The 15,510-nt window shown below is 41.6% G+C and overlaps 1 protein-coding gene across 1 annotated transcript in view; it reads right to left on the minus strand.

Moving 5' to 3' along the window:
* The window catches only part of LOC137331322 (plastin-1-like), a 140,914-nt gene that overhangs the window by 109,624 nt on the left and 15,780 nt on the right, over window positions 1-15,510 (minus strand). The window lies entirely within an intron of this gene.

Consider the following 15,510-nt stretch of genomic DNA (forward strand, 5'->3'; position numbering starts at 1 on the left):
CAATCCTACAAAGGAATAGAGTTTGGGGCAGGGGGATTGTCGGGCTAGAGGAGGTTACAGAGATGGTACAGCCATGAAGGGATTGAAACACAATTATTTCAATATGATTATTTGAGGAGTTGGAGTTGGAGGGTCTGCAGCCAATGTAGGTCAGCGAGGACAGGACTGATGGGAGTGTGGGACTTGGTGCAGTCTGATTTATCATGCTGCTTGTCCGACATCCAGTACTGAATGAGCAGAAATTTCCTCCAATTAAATATTCGGAAGACCGAAGCCATTGTCCTCGGTCCCCGCCACAACTCCATTCCCTAGACGCCAACTCCAACCCCATCCCTGGCCACTATCTGAGGCTGAACCAGACTGTTCGCAACCTCAGCGTCCTATTTGACCCATAACTTTGCTTCCGATGCCTATATCCTCTCCATCACCAAGCCCGCCGAATTCCACCTCCATAACATCACCCATCTCTACCACTCCCTCAGCCCACCTGCTGCTGAAACCCTCATCCAGGCCTCTGTTACCTCCAGGCTCGACTATTCTAATGCTCTCTTGGCCATCCTCCCAACTGTCACCCTCGGTAAACTTGAGCTCATCCAAAAATTTGATGCCAGTATTCTAACTCGCACCAAGTCACGCTCATCCATCACCCATGTGCTCGCTGATCCACATTGGCTCCCAGTCTGGCAACGCCTCGATTTTAAAATTCACATCCTTGTGTTCAAATCCCTCCACAGCCTCCCTATCTCTGTAACCTCCTCCAGCCCTTCAATCCTCCAAGATCTCTGAACTCCTTCAATTCTGGTCTCTTGCACATCTCCAATGGCGGAGCAAAGGAAATCGGGGGCCGTGCTTTCAGCTACCTAGGCCCGAAGCTCTGGAATTCCCTCCCTTAACCTCTCTCTCCTCCTTAAAACTTATCTCTTTGACCAGCTTTTGGTCACCTGTTGTCTGCGAAGCCCCTTGGGACATTTTACTACATTGAAGGCTCTGTATAAATGTGAGTTGTTGTTGTTGTTGTTGTGTTAAGATGTGGGCAACAGATTTTTGGGTGAATTGAAGTTCACAGCAGGTGGAGGATGAGAGACCAGCCAGGAGAGCACTGGAAAGTACAATCTGGAAGTGACAAAGGCATGAGAGTTTAATCAACAAATGGGCTGAGGTAGGGTCGGGGCAGACAGCGTTTTTGTGACAATGGCAGAAATATTACTGGAAAGATTCAAAATGAGATGGTAGGAGAGGTAGGCATGGATTACTGGGAAGTAAGACTGGATTTGGACGAGCCAGTATGAATTGGCTTTCCAAACCCAAAGCCAACCAGAGAGCAATTCTCTCTCCGTTCACCTCTTACAATGTGAATATATGAGTATAGTACACACCACATTCCACATCCAGACAACGTGGTGAAGCAGCTAAAAAGGCTGATAAAATGTTTGTACGTGTAATCAGAGCAGACAGAACACAAGATTACAGAAATTACACTAATACTGGGCAATATACTGCTCAGACCACACTTAGAATAATACTGGGTTCAGTTTTGGACATCGTACCATGCACATAAAAAAAAATCTTTGAATTAAAAAAAAGGTACAGAAAAGTAAGAATGAGCTTTGAAGAACTATTAGAAAAACTTATGGGGTGAAATTAGACATGGGCGAGGATGCAAAACAGGCAGAATCGCCTTTGCCCACCACTATATCACACACCCGATATTCAGTTCTATTGAAGTTAATGGAACTCAATGTCGGGCAGAGCATATAAAGGGCAACCAATGCAATACTTCCTGTTTTGCATCCCAGCCCTTTCAATTTCACCCCCTGAATCTTTATAGTCTAGAAAGATAATGATTGGGCCAGGGTGGGGTCACAGGGGTGTAACTTTTATCAAAGTTAAGTTGCTTAAATAAAAGCAACTTAACTTTTACTTAGGACTTTAAACTAGTAAGACGGGGTGTTGGCGGTGGGGGGGGGGGGGGGGTGGAGGGGGTGAGGGGGGAGATCCGGTGAAAATAACACAAGTTTTGAAGAGAAAGGAAATAGGAGATGAGAGTAAAGATAAGGAATAAGGTTAACAAACGGTCAGGGAACAAACACAGTTAGAGAACACGAGTGTAAATTAACTTAAAAATAAAGTGAGGGGGGACAATTATTAAAAACAAATCAAATTGCCTGTACAGCAATATGGACAGCATCCAAACCAAAACAAGGGAACTGGAGGCAATAATTCGTAGCGAGGAGCCAGATGTAGTAGCAATAATTGAAACATGGTTGCATAAAGAACGAGACTGGCGGTTAAATATTGCAGGATTTAACGTATTTAGAAAGGATAGGGAAGGAAGAAGGGGGATGGAGTAGCTGTACTAATTAGAGACAACATAATGGCAATAGAAAAAAGGGGGCATAAGTAATATTAAGATAGAAACAGAATACATATGGACTGAGACAAAGGATAAGAAGGGATCGATCACATTAATAGGTATATTCTACAGACCACCTACTGGTGGAAGGGAAGTGGAGGAAGAAATATGTCGGCAAATCTATGAAATGAGTAAAAAACATTGACTAATAATCATAGGAGATTTCTACTACCCCCAAATAAACTAGCAAGAGATGGGGAAAGGGGAATGGAGTTTTTAACAATGTGTACAGTTCTCCTTTCTTACTCAGTATGCGAGAAGCCCAACAAGAGAGGAATCACTGCTAGATCTAGTAATGGGAAATGAATCGGAGCAGATAGGAGAACTAAGCATGGGGGAGCATCTAGGCAATAGTGATCATAACATAAGAAGGTTTAACTAATGATTGAGTAAGACAAAGACCAAAGTAATAGATTGGGAAAAAAGCTAATTTTGAGGGGATGAGAATGGAACTCGGGAAGGTAAACAGGAAAAAAATGTTGACAGACAGAAATAGAACAGCAGTGGGAAATATTTAAAACAGTGATCAATAGAATTTAAGAGAAATATATTCCTCTAAAAAGCAAGAACAAACTAGACAATAATTAAACTCCATGGATGAATATAGAGATAAGGGTAAAATTGAAACTAAAAAAAGGCATACTCTAAGTACATTGACAATAAAGGAGACAAGGACAAAAGGGAATATGAAAGGTTAGGAAAGATGTCAAAAAACAATTAGGAAAGCAAAGAGGAACTACAAAATTAAATTATCAAGGGATATAAATAGTAAAGTATTCTACAGACACATAAGTAACGAAAGAAAAATCAGGATAGGGATAGGGCCACTAACAGTTACACACGATAAACTCACAGGTAAGGACAGTGAAATGGCAGAAATATTGAACATTATACTTTGCCTCAGTATTTACCAGAGAGACTAAAAAGGTGGGTATGACATTAGAAGCGGTCAAAAAGTATATAAAGACATTTAAGATAGAAAAGTGGGGAGATCATTGATAAACTAATCAAACTTAGAGAGGATAAAACCCCTGGTCCAGAAGGATTGCATCCATATTAAAAGAAGTTAGGGAAGAGATAGCAGAGGCACTATTACATACATATAAAAATTCATTCGAAAAGGGAACAGTGCCAGAGGACTGGCGGACAGCTAATGTTACTCCTATATTTAAAAAGGGAGATAGAACAAGTCCAGGGAACTATAGACCAGTTAGCTTAATGTCGGTGGTAGGAAAGATAATGGAATCTTTACTCAAAGTTGTAAGAGAAAAACATCCAGAAAATGAAAATATAATAAAGAGTAGTCAGCACAGATTTCAGAAGGAAAAGTCATACTTGCCCAACTTTATTGAATTCTTTGAAGTAACAGAAAGAGTAGACAAGGGTAATGTAGTAGATGTAATATTTGGATTTTCAAAAGGCCTTCAATAAGGTCCATTGTAGACTCACAACTAAGGTCAGAGCATGTGGAGTCAGGGGACAGATAGCAGAATGGATAGCAAGCTGGCTATGAGAGAGTAGGGGTTAAGGGTAGCTACTCAGACTGACAAAAGGTGCGGAGGTAGTGTGCCACAGGGATCGGTGCTGGGACCACTGTTGTTCACAATTTACATCAACGATTTGGACTCAAGAATCGAAAGTACAATTTCAAAATTTTTGGACAACAAGAAATTGGGGGTGCAGTTAATACAAAGGAAGACTGCGTTAAATTGCAAGAGGACATTAATAAATTTTTTAAATGGATGTGTAATTAGCAAATAAATTTCAATATAAATGTGTGAGGTGGTACATTTTGGTAGGAAGAATAAGGAGGCCACATGTTGCTTAGATAATAGAGTCTAAATGGGATACAGTAGCAAAGGGATCACAGGGTACAGATACACAAATCACTAAAAAGTAGCAACACAGGTTAATAAGGTCATAAAAAAGCAAACCAAGAACTGGGATAGAATTGAAAAGCATAAGAAACATATGAATAGGAGCATGAGTAGGCCATACCACCCCTCGAGCCTGCTCCACCATTCAAATAAGATCATGGCTGATCTTCAATCTCAACTCCACTTTCCCGCCCGATCCCATAGAGTCCAAGTATCTATCGATCTCAGTCTTGTATATACTCAATGAATGAACATCCATAGCCCTTTGAGGTGGAGCATTCCAAATATTCACGCCCCTCTGAGTCAAGAAATTCCTCCTCATCTTGGTCCTAAATGTCCGACCCCTTATCCTGAGACTATGTCCCCTAGTTCTAAACTCTCCAGCCAGGGGAAACATCCTCTCAGCATCTACCCTGTCAAGTCCTCTTAGAATCTTATACATTTCAATGAGATCACCTCATTCTTCTAAACTCTGGAGAGTGTAGACCCATTCAACTCAACCTCTCTTCATAGGGCAATCTTCTCATCCCAGGAATCAGTCGTGAACCTTAGTTGCACCGCCTCTAAAACAAGTGTATCCTTCCTTAGGTAAGGAGACCAAAACTGCACATAGTGCTCTAGGTGTGGTCTCACCAAAGCCCTACACAATTGCAGCAAGACTTCCTTACTCTTGTACTCCAACCCCCTTGCAATAAAGGCCAACATACCATTTGCCTTCCTAATTGCTTGCTGTACCTGCATGTTAACTTTCTGCATTTTTTGTACAAGGACACCCAAATCCCTCAAAACACCAAAGCAGAGAAGTTAGTTAAACTTGTATAGAACCTTGGTTAGACTACACAGGAGTACTGTGCACAGTTCTGGTCTCCATATTCTAAAAAGGATATAGAGGCATTGGTGAAGGTGCAAAAATGATTCACAAAAATTATACCAGTAGTGAGAAGATATACTTATCGGGAAAGGCTGAACAGGCTGGGGCTCTTTTCTCGAGAAAAAGAGAAGGCTGATGGGTGGCCTGATAGAGGTCTTCAAGATTATGAAAGGGTTTGATAGGGTAGACGTAGAGAAAATGCTTCCACTTGTGGGAGAGTCCAAAACTAGAGATCATCAATACAAGATACTCACTAATAAATCCAACAGGGCATTCAGGAAAAACTTCTTCACCCAAAGAGTGGTATGAATATGGAATGTGCTACCTCAAGGAGTAGATGAGGCAAATATCAGATACATTTAAGGGGAAGCTAGATAAGCACATAAAGGAGAAAGGAATAGAAGGATACACTGGTAGGGGTAGATGAAGTAGGGAGGGAGGAGGCTCGTGTGGAGCATAATCGCTGGCATAGGCCAGTTGGGCTCAAAGGCCTATTTCTGTGCTGTACACTCAATATAAACCAAGGTTGTGTTTTCAAAATGAACAAAAAGGTTTAGAGGGAATACTGGAAATAAGTGAAAGTAAATTTAGAACAGATATCAGGAAAACTTCCTTGGTCAAAGAATGATAAATGTTTGGAATCTACCAATCAAAAATAATAGAAGCAAACCATTGCAATTATCTAAAATTCAGTTAGATCCTATGGTGCAAGCAATAATGTGTTGAAAAATAAACTTTAACCAGCTTACTTTTTTCATTCTCAACTTTTCTTAAGAAAAATCTTGCACCAATTGTGCCATTTGTGGCTGGGCAATCAATGGGGGAACGACAGAGAGAAGGTATGATTTTAGAGAAAGTGAGAAAGAGAAAGTGAAAGCTTGCATTTATGTCGCATCTTTCACGATGTCCCAAAGCGCTTTACAGCCAATTAAGTACTTTTGAAGTGAAGTCACTGTTCTAATGTAGGAAACGCAGCAGCCAATTTGCGTAAAACAAGGTCCCACAGACAGCAATGAGATAAATAACCAGGTAATCTGATTTAGTGATGTTGGTTGAAGGATAAATATTGGCCAGGGAGAATTCCCCTGCTCTTCTTCTAAATAGTGCCATGGGATCTTTTATGTCTACCTGACAGGGTTTAACATCTCATGAGTTATTACATTAACCAGGTATGTAAATTATGTTCACCCTCCATAAATGAAACAGATAAATTTCTACCAATTTCACATGTCTCAGCACAGCACATGATTTGCAGTTGCTATAAAACACACCCTCCTGTAATTGTATCATAAAAGCCAATTCCTGTACTGGAGACAGTTTTGCTATTTTATTGCACTAACAGCTGGTTTTAATTTCCTTGTATATATATGTATTGTGCATCAAACTCATATGCCCTTAAGTTATAGTGTGAGCTAGCTGCATACAAATGTCTAATGCATTAGCCCAAAATTCTTCTGTTACTTCAGTGAAGACATTAGTTTATTCATTTTAAAACGGTCAACATCGCGCTAGAATAGCAGTAATACCATATATCATTAACCATCAGCCAGATTGAAGTGGCCAATGCCTTCCAATCCTTCACTGCCACACTCATACGAGGTTTGGCTGAAGATAGAGCTTAGGGATCCAGAGTTATTAATGAAAAGAAAGCTACACCAATACTATGGTCTTCCTTCTTTCCTTTTCACCCCCATCTTTTGCCTCACCACATGTATAAAGAAAACATCTAAAAAAAATTTAAGCAAGGCATATGAAAGTGGGCATATATATTGAAGGATTTACAAAACAGACCAGTGTTAATTGTTGCCAGCTCCGGCAACTGTTAGAACATGAAACCAAGTTACCAAGTAAAATCCATAATCACTAAATCATGAAAGACGTGCCTCATATCTGACAGATTACCTGTGAAACAAGCTTGATTAATGATCATTTTTGATAATCGGCTGTTAATACTTTAACACACATAAATTAAAGTGGCCAAAATGGCAGTCTGCAAATGACAGTTAAACTCCTGTCCCAATTTTAATTTTTATATTCTGATCACAGTTTAATTTCCGTACTTTGAGTCAGGCCCCTTCAGTACAACTTATTTTTGGGAGGAGGGGGAAGGAGAGGGTAAATTTACGAAATTGCTTTAAAAAGAGGTAACGCTCCCATTGTAGCCTCCTGGGCCACTCAGCATGGATTCAAGTTGGAACTCAGGCAGGTGCCAGACAGAAGAGAATTCTGAAATGTAACCCAAGGTGGAACACCTGGTATCTTCTCCGTTCCCTCTGCTCAATGAGCCAGACAAGATCAGCAATTATCATTTCTAAATGAGTGTCTGCCATATCACAGAAGTCAGCCAGGGGACTCTCAGTGCACTTATGTGATTTCACAAAAATAAAACTACATCCAAACCACCTCATTAAGTTAAAACACATGTTTTTTTGTTTTAAAAATAGTGTAATCCTAATCTCATAGCTCCTCCCAAAACCTTATCAACATGAGGTGCTGCCTTGAATGTCCCATGAACCTGTATCCCAAATCCCTCTGCTCTTCAACAGCACCATGCCTACTTCCATTCACAGTATAATTACTGTAGTTATTTTTTTAAACTAAAATGCATCACCTCACACTTACTGATACTGAATTTCACCTGCCACTTTTTAGCCTACTATTGGACCGTTGTTCGCTATAGGGATGCTATTTGTGGCATGCAGAGTTTGTATGAAATTCCAAACTGGTTGAGGATAAAGTCAACTAAATTGGTTAAACTAGCCCAGACAACAGCACTGAGTGAACGAGGGACCAAACCAACCTTAAGAAAATGACTTGGAATGTAAAATGATTTACTATTGTAAGAAAGATGAAAATAACAGGCTTTAAGAAAAATCATTTTATTCGTCTTGGCATTCTATTCAGATGAACAAAAATAATTTGTTGTTTGGTCTACTTTTCTGTATGCTGTAATACTAACATAGCCATCGTCACATTGTGTGTTCAAGCTGTGGGCAATTTGATTTCTTTGTGTACCTTCACTTGCGATGATTCAAAATCACTTATTGAATTTGCTGACAGAATCTAATGTTCTTATTCCAAACACATCCAAATGGTTTCAAGTAGAAGGTTGCATCAGCTACCAATTTGACAGAGCTCAATCTTGTGGCACCTCTGACATCCAAACGCTCACTTATAGCATGGGTCGACAGGTAGTAAAACAGGAGCAGGAACCCTGGATGATTTTTCTCCTCCAAAACTCAGGGAGACTGAGGCCAATTATAGCACTCCCATTGCTGCCCAGCTGACCAAATAGAGCCTACAATTATATGTTCAAAAGCAAAATATCAATAATTATGCAACAAAAATACATCTGAATAAGTAATTGTGGGGCAGTGGTAAGTATTAAACCCAAATTTCCATTCAGCTTAGATTACACATTTTCAGAACTCTGAAAAAAGCTGTAACTATTGTAATTGACAGTTACCAATAGTAACTTTCTGCAATTGGCAGTAAATCCCCAGTAACAATCTGCATTTTTTTTTAAAATTCCGACCACAGTCCCCAATATTTATACATTTTCCCTGGGCAAAAGAACACGTTGGAGACCATCTTCAGCTGCTTCATCAATGACCTTTCCTCCATCATAAGGTCAGAAATGGGGATGTTCGCTGATGATTGCACATTATTCAGTTCCATTCACAACCCCTCAAATAATGAAGCAGTCCAAGCCCGCATGCAGCAAGACCTGGACAACATCCAGGCTTGGGATCATAAGTGGCAAGCAACATTCGTGCCAGACAAGTGCCAGGCAATGACCATCTCTAACAAGAGAGAGTCTAACCACCTCCCCTTGACATTCAACGGCATTACCATCGCCGAATCCCCCACCATCAACATCCTGGGGGTCACCATTGACCAGAAACTTAACTGGACCAGCCAAAATAATACCGTGTCTACAAGAGCAGGTCAGAGGCTGGGTATTCTGCAGCGAGCGACTCACTTCCTGACTCCCCAAAGCCTTTCCACCATCTACAAGGCACAAGTCAGGAGTGTAATGGAATACCCTCCACTTGCCTGGATGAGTGCAGCTCCAACAACACTTGAGAAGCTCGACACCATCCAGGACAAAGCAGCCCGCTTGATTGGCACCCCATCCATCACCCTAAACATTCACTCCCTTCACCACCGGCGCACTATGGCTGCAGTGTGTACCATTCACAGGATGCACTGCAGCAACTCGCCAAGGCTTCTTCGACAGCACCTCCCAAACCCGCGACCTCTACCACCTAGAAGGACAAGAGCAGCAGGCACATGGGAGCAACGCCACCTGCACGTTCCCCTCCAAGTCACACACCATCCCGACTTGGAAATATATCGCCGTTCCTTCATCGTCGCTGGGTCAAAATCCTGGAACTCCCTTCCTAACAGCACTGTGGGAGAACCTTCACCACATGGACTGCAGCGGTTCAAGAAGGCAGCTCACCACCACCTTCTCAACGGCAATTAGGGATGGGCAATAAATGCTGGCCTTGCCAACGACGCCCACACCCCATGAACGAATGAAAAAAAAAGACCTGGTCCTTGGATTCCGCCAATGCCACTGGAAGAGTGAGGCAGCAGTTTGGTGTGATTGTGCCCCTAATTTTCCCACATGCTTATGGGGATATTCCTGGCCTCCACTTGCTACCTTCCCAGACTGTTATGATTGATATTGAGAACTACTGTGGGAAATGGTTGGTACAAACTATGGCATGAAGCATCGGCGCTCCAGGGCATTGCATCAGTCTCCAACTTCAATTTATACATTTATTTCCTTTCTTTCTTTAGGTTCCCCCATGCTGTTCATTATTACCAATATGATTAGCAAACAGCAAAGTACAGTGTCTGAGCTTCTGCTCTATTCTGGTTAAACCAGGTAGAGACTAGAGAATAAAAGGAACCTGGACTCAGCTATTTGGAACATGGTATATTAGTGTGCCAATCCAAAGCACACTAACTTACAACCTAAAAAAAGACTTGAATTTGTACAATGCCTCTGATAACATCTCAAAATACTTTACATACAATTAATTACCTTGATGTGCAGTCACTGTTATGTGGGCAAACATCAAAGATGTTACGCCGTTAAATCATGATATCAGCCCTACTACCAAATATGGGGGAGGGGGAAGGGGGAGGGGGGAGATGGGTGAAATCCCCTCAAATGGGTGTACATGTCAACAGCTTATGACAATCGTCTCAATCGTATTTAGTATAACAGAAATCAGCTCACTTTAAAAGATTATAGAAGCACAAAGCCATGGCCACATTTAACATCAGTCCCCAAAGCATTTAACAAAATAACTGTGCATTTATCACATTACAAATCTAATTTTTTCAGTCTGTTAAGACATTTACCAGCCAAATTTTTCTTTTTCCTCCTCTTTTCCTGTTCTGATTTCTGAGAGGTGCCATTAAAAGTCAACATCACTTGGGATCTAGAATTAAACCTCTGAAAGAATACCTACTGACCCTCAAACAAAAACTGAAGATTAAAAACTTCAAAGTTCAAACTTGAGACCAGATGCAGTTGGGGACTAGAGATGAAAGCAGATAATCATAGTGGTCAGAACCAAACTGGATGGAATATATTTTAGGACAATGATCAGCAGAGGTTGACAAATTCAACCAAGTCCTGGAGATCCTTTTACTTTTACAGATAGCTTATACTCATGAAAATTCTTACACATGGGTAGGGGAGACCAATTCTTCATAATATTGTGTAATATATTCTGAATTGGGGTGACTAATAACATGCAGCAAATTTAAAATGCTAGTATTAATAAATTACGAATGTTAATTTTCCCCAAATACTGTAGTTAAAGCGTAAGTGTTTATTTCCCACATAGAACATATTCTATCAGGTTTTGTTTAACATTGAGAATGAAACACAAATATTTAATATTATGTAAAGGGAATGATAATCCATGGGGAAAGTACTTGGCTGGTACAGAGTTATAGAGCGCGTCTGGTCAGTATTCAAGAACATAATGAATACTAAGTCACCACTTCCGAGTAGGGCGATCTTGTTGACTGAGCTTGTAGTTAGCATCAGCTAAACATGTCTCATTCATTTCACCCAACCTAAAAGGTCAATCTACCTCAAGGTGTGGCACACTTACATAAATAACAGTACTGCCTATTGGGAAGAAGATTTTTAACTAAAAAATATGAAAGAGAAAGAGTGAGAGAACGAGAGAGAAAAAAAACTTGCATTTATATCGTGCCTTTCATGACATCAAGGCGTCCCAAAGTGCTTGACAGTACTTTTGAAGTGTAGTCACTGTTGTAATGTAGGGAAATCTGGCAGCCAATTTGTGCACAGCAAGCACCCACAAACAACTATGGGATAAATGACAAAATAATCTGTTTTTGTTGGTGTTGGTTGAGGGATAAATGTTGGCCAGGACACAAGGAGAGCTCCTTTGCTCTTTTTCTAATGGTGCCAAGGGATCTTTCACATCCACCTGAGAGGGCACTCCCTCAGTACTGCACTGAAGTGTCAGTCTAGATTATGTCAGTCTAGATTATGTCAAGTGTCCAGAGTGGGGTAAAGACCCATGATCTCACTCAGAGGTGAGTGCTGCTACTGAGCTAACGCTGACACCAAGCTGATATTGTAATTGGTTACCCCTGCTCAGGCACTTTCCTCTTCCTTTCAAAACTGCCGTTATCATAGTAGGTTCAGCACAGGAGGAGGCCATTTGGTCCATCATGCCTGTGCCAGCTCTTTGAAAGAGCTATCCAATTAGTCCTATTCCCCTGCTCTTTCCCCATAGCACTGTAAATTTTTTCCCTTCACGTATTTATCTAATTCCCTTTTGAAAGTTACGATTGAATCTGCTTCCACCACCCCATCAGGCAGTGCATTCCAGATTATTACAACAAGCTGAGTAAAAAAATGTTTCCTCATGTCGTCTCTGGCTCTTTTGCTGGTCACCTTAAATCTGTGTCCTCTGGTTAATGACCCTTCTGCAACTGGAATCAGTTTCTCCTTACTCTGTCAAAACTGTTCATGATTTTGAACTATTATCAAACGGACTGCAGCGGTTTAAGAAGGTGGCTCACCACCACCACCTTCTCAAGGGCAATTAGGGATGGGCAATAAATGCTGGCTTTGCCAGCAATGCCCACATCCCATGAACGAATAAAAAAAAATCTCCCCTGAACAAGAGCACAACCGCAGCTTCTCTAGTCACTCCACATAACTGAAGTCCCTCATTCCTGGTACCATTCTAGTAAATCTCTTCTGCACCCTCTCTGGGGCCTTGACATCCTTCCTAAAGTCTCCATCTCAAAAAAACCCACCCTCGACCTCATTGTCCTTGTAAACTTCCGCCTATCTCTCACCTCCCTTTCCTCTTCAACGTCCTTGAATGTGTTATTGCCTCTCAAAACCGTGCCCACCATTCCCTGTTTGACTCTCTCCAATTAGGTTTCTGCCACTGCTACAGAAACACTGCCTGCCTCATATGCTAACTCAGCCCATTTGAATCTCTCACCCATGGCTTTGTTACTTCCAGTCTCTGCTTGCCAAAGCTCTCCTGGTTGGTCTCTCATCCTAATACTAATGCAGCGTTCATCCAAAACTTTGCTGCCTAAATCCTGCATTGCATCAAGTCCCACTAGACCATCGCTCCTATCCTCACTGACCTACATTGGCTCCTGGTCCTCAAACACCTCAAATTTAAAATTCTCATTTTTGAGTTTAAATCCGTTCATGGCCTTGCCCTACCCATCTCTCTACTCTCCTCCAGCCCTACAACTTCTGCCCCAAACACTATTCTTCTGACTCTGGCCTCTTATGCATCCCCCCACCCCTTCCTTCAGCCCAACATTGGCAGCCTTGCCTTCTGACTCAGAGGCAAGAGTGATACCACTGAGCCAAGTCTAAGAAAATAAACTACTGTTAAAATGTTTTTTTTTTAAAAAGTCATGTTGCCATAGTTAATCAATAATTTTTATAAATTGTTGTGATTTTACCATGTACTCTAACAACATATTAACAATTAGAAGCTTATTTTCATAATATATCTCATTTCTTTCTTTCACGTTCCTATCACAGTGCATCTGGACACTTCTACAATAGGGGTCATGGAAAAGGAATTACATTTTCCTTATAGCATTTGATAAAGACGAACCATTTGGTGGGAGAAGTCACTATCCAAAGATTTCATAAGGGGAGGTTATGTATCAGCAACTTCACAATCTAGAAATGCAATACTGATATCTGAAGCTTAGGAGTTACAATTTATTTTTGCCCCCTACAATCAGTGCAGCTGTAAAGCACAATTTCATGCACTGTGGAATAAAGAATAAATTGCAGCCACAACACTAGTCAGTGAATATTAATCTAATAAAGCTGAATAAATAGTACCTTTTCATGGCAGAAGAAAAATCTTTGCTTATAAACAAAAATTGTGCACTGAATTATTCAATGAAGTGCCTGACTCATGATCTGCCAACAAACAGCAGCATTGCCTTATCAGCAGTTTTGTTCAGTCAGCAAACAGGAGGTGCACCCACAGCAGGATAAGCAGACTGTGCCAGATTTTCCTCCCCACCCTGTCCACATTCAACTGGAATATCTCACTGAACCAAAAGTAATTTATCTAGCAGAGTGCCCAGGATTTGATTCACGAGGATAATCTAGTTGGACACATGTGGCACCTGCCATTGGGCTACAGGACCACCCTAAGACTACGGTCATAAATGGGAAATTGTCACCCAGTGAAACTATCTTGCAGGATTACTTTACCAAGTTAATAAATAGGCATCAGAGCAATAACGTCAATTGTGTCAAATTCATATACCTCTTGCAAAAGTCAATTTAAAAAGTTTTAAAAGAGGGAATAAAAAAAATGGATCTAATTTCTCTAAACATGTAAGGAATTCCTTCACTACTTATAACTGTCCCATGTTTCTTATTAGGTTGCTACAGGTGGTTTAATTTGAGGGGATCGGTAGCAGGATAAGTTACTTGGCACCCCCGCCCCCGCCCCCTGCCCCCCATCCCCACATTAACTGATGAAGTGTGCAAATGGATACAGCATGGATTACTAAAATAATCAGCTGTAGTAGTATCAACTATGTATTGGGCAGTAAAATGATTGTATCTCAGATCACTTATCATGATTCAGAGGAACAAGGAATCAAACTTTGTACCCAGCTATGTGCACCCTCCCTCCAATTATGCAATAGTACTACCAGTGACAATCCTGGTTATGTGCAGACTGAACAGAAAGACTTGCAAGTTTTCTATTCTCAACAATCAAGCAGCAATTGCACAGTCTCTCCATAAGGGATCCAATGTGGATGAACCAAATGAGTTTGACCATTATCTCGATCAAATTGCAATTTACAAACACAGGTTAGATAGGTTTTCAATATTTAATTAATTTACTCATAAGTTTAATTTTAGGATTAGAGGAACATTAGAATATCAATCATATGGCTTGTTAGTGCCTGAACACTCCAACAGACAGAAGAACTTGGGCTTAGACCCATAACTCTCCAAATGGACAGGAAATTTACAATATCAGCATGTCACTGGTTTTGAATGAAGCAGAGACTAGGGGCTTGATATTAGCAGGGCCACGGGTTCTCAGCAGGAGGCGGGGAGGGGGGGGTCGACTGGGCGTGTGGGTAACACGCCTGGTGAAATCAGTGTGCTCTGCACGGAATGGCAGGCTATTTGGAGCCACTTACCTGTGCTTCCAGGTTTCCCGCTGGTAAGCTGCGTGGCGGGCGGACTGCGCATGCGCAGCAAGGTCTGTCAGCTGGAGGAGCCCTATTTAAAGTGCCAGTCCAGCAATGCTCCTCCTGCAGCAAACAACCAATGCTGAACCATGGAGCAGGCCAGAGGAAAGGCTGCCCCAAGATTTTCGGACTCCTCACTCCAGGTGCTGCTGGATGGGGTGAGGAGGAGGGAAATCCTTTTCCCGTCTGATGGGAGGAAGTGCCCTCCCTCCACCACGAAGAAGGCCTGGCTGAAGGTGGCCGAGGAGGTCACCAGCAGCAGCAATGCGCCACGAACCTGGGTCCAGTGCAGGAAGAGATTTAATGACCTAACCAGGTCAGCCAAAGTGAGTATACTTACGCATTCTCCCACACTCTGTCTTCCACATCACCTCCACCACCACACAACCCCTTCTGCACTGCCACCACAACGCTCTCGCATCACTCCTCACATCCACTCAACTATCATCCTCACCTTGCCTGCATGTACTCACTGGCCCTGTCCCCATTCGAACACTACCACGCAACCCAATCCTCATACAATCTCATGGCTATGTCACACACGCACCCTCTCATGCATCTCCCTCACA

This window comes from Heptranchias perlo, chromosome 13 (assembly GCF_035084215.1).
Source record: "Heptranchias perlo isolate sHepPer1 chromosome 13, sHepPer1.hap1, whole genome shotgun sequence".
In the NCBI taxonomy this organism is placed as follows: Eukaryota; Metazoa; Chordata; class Chondrichthyes; order Hexanchiformes; family Hexanchidae; genus Heptranchias; species Heptranchias perlo.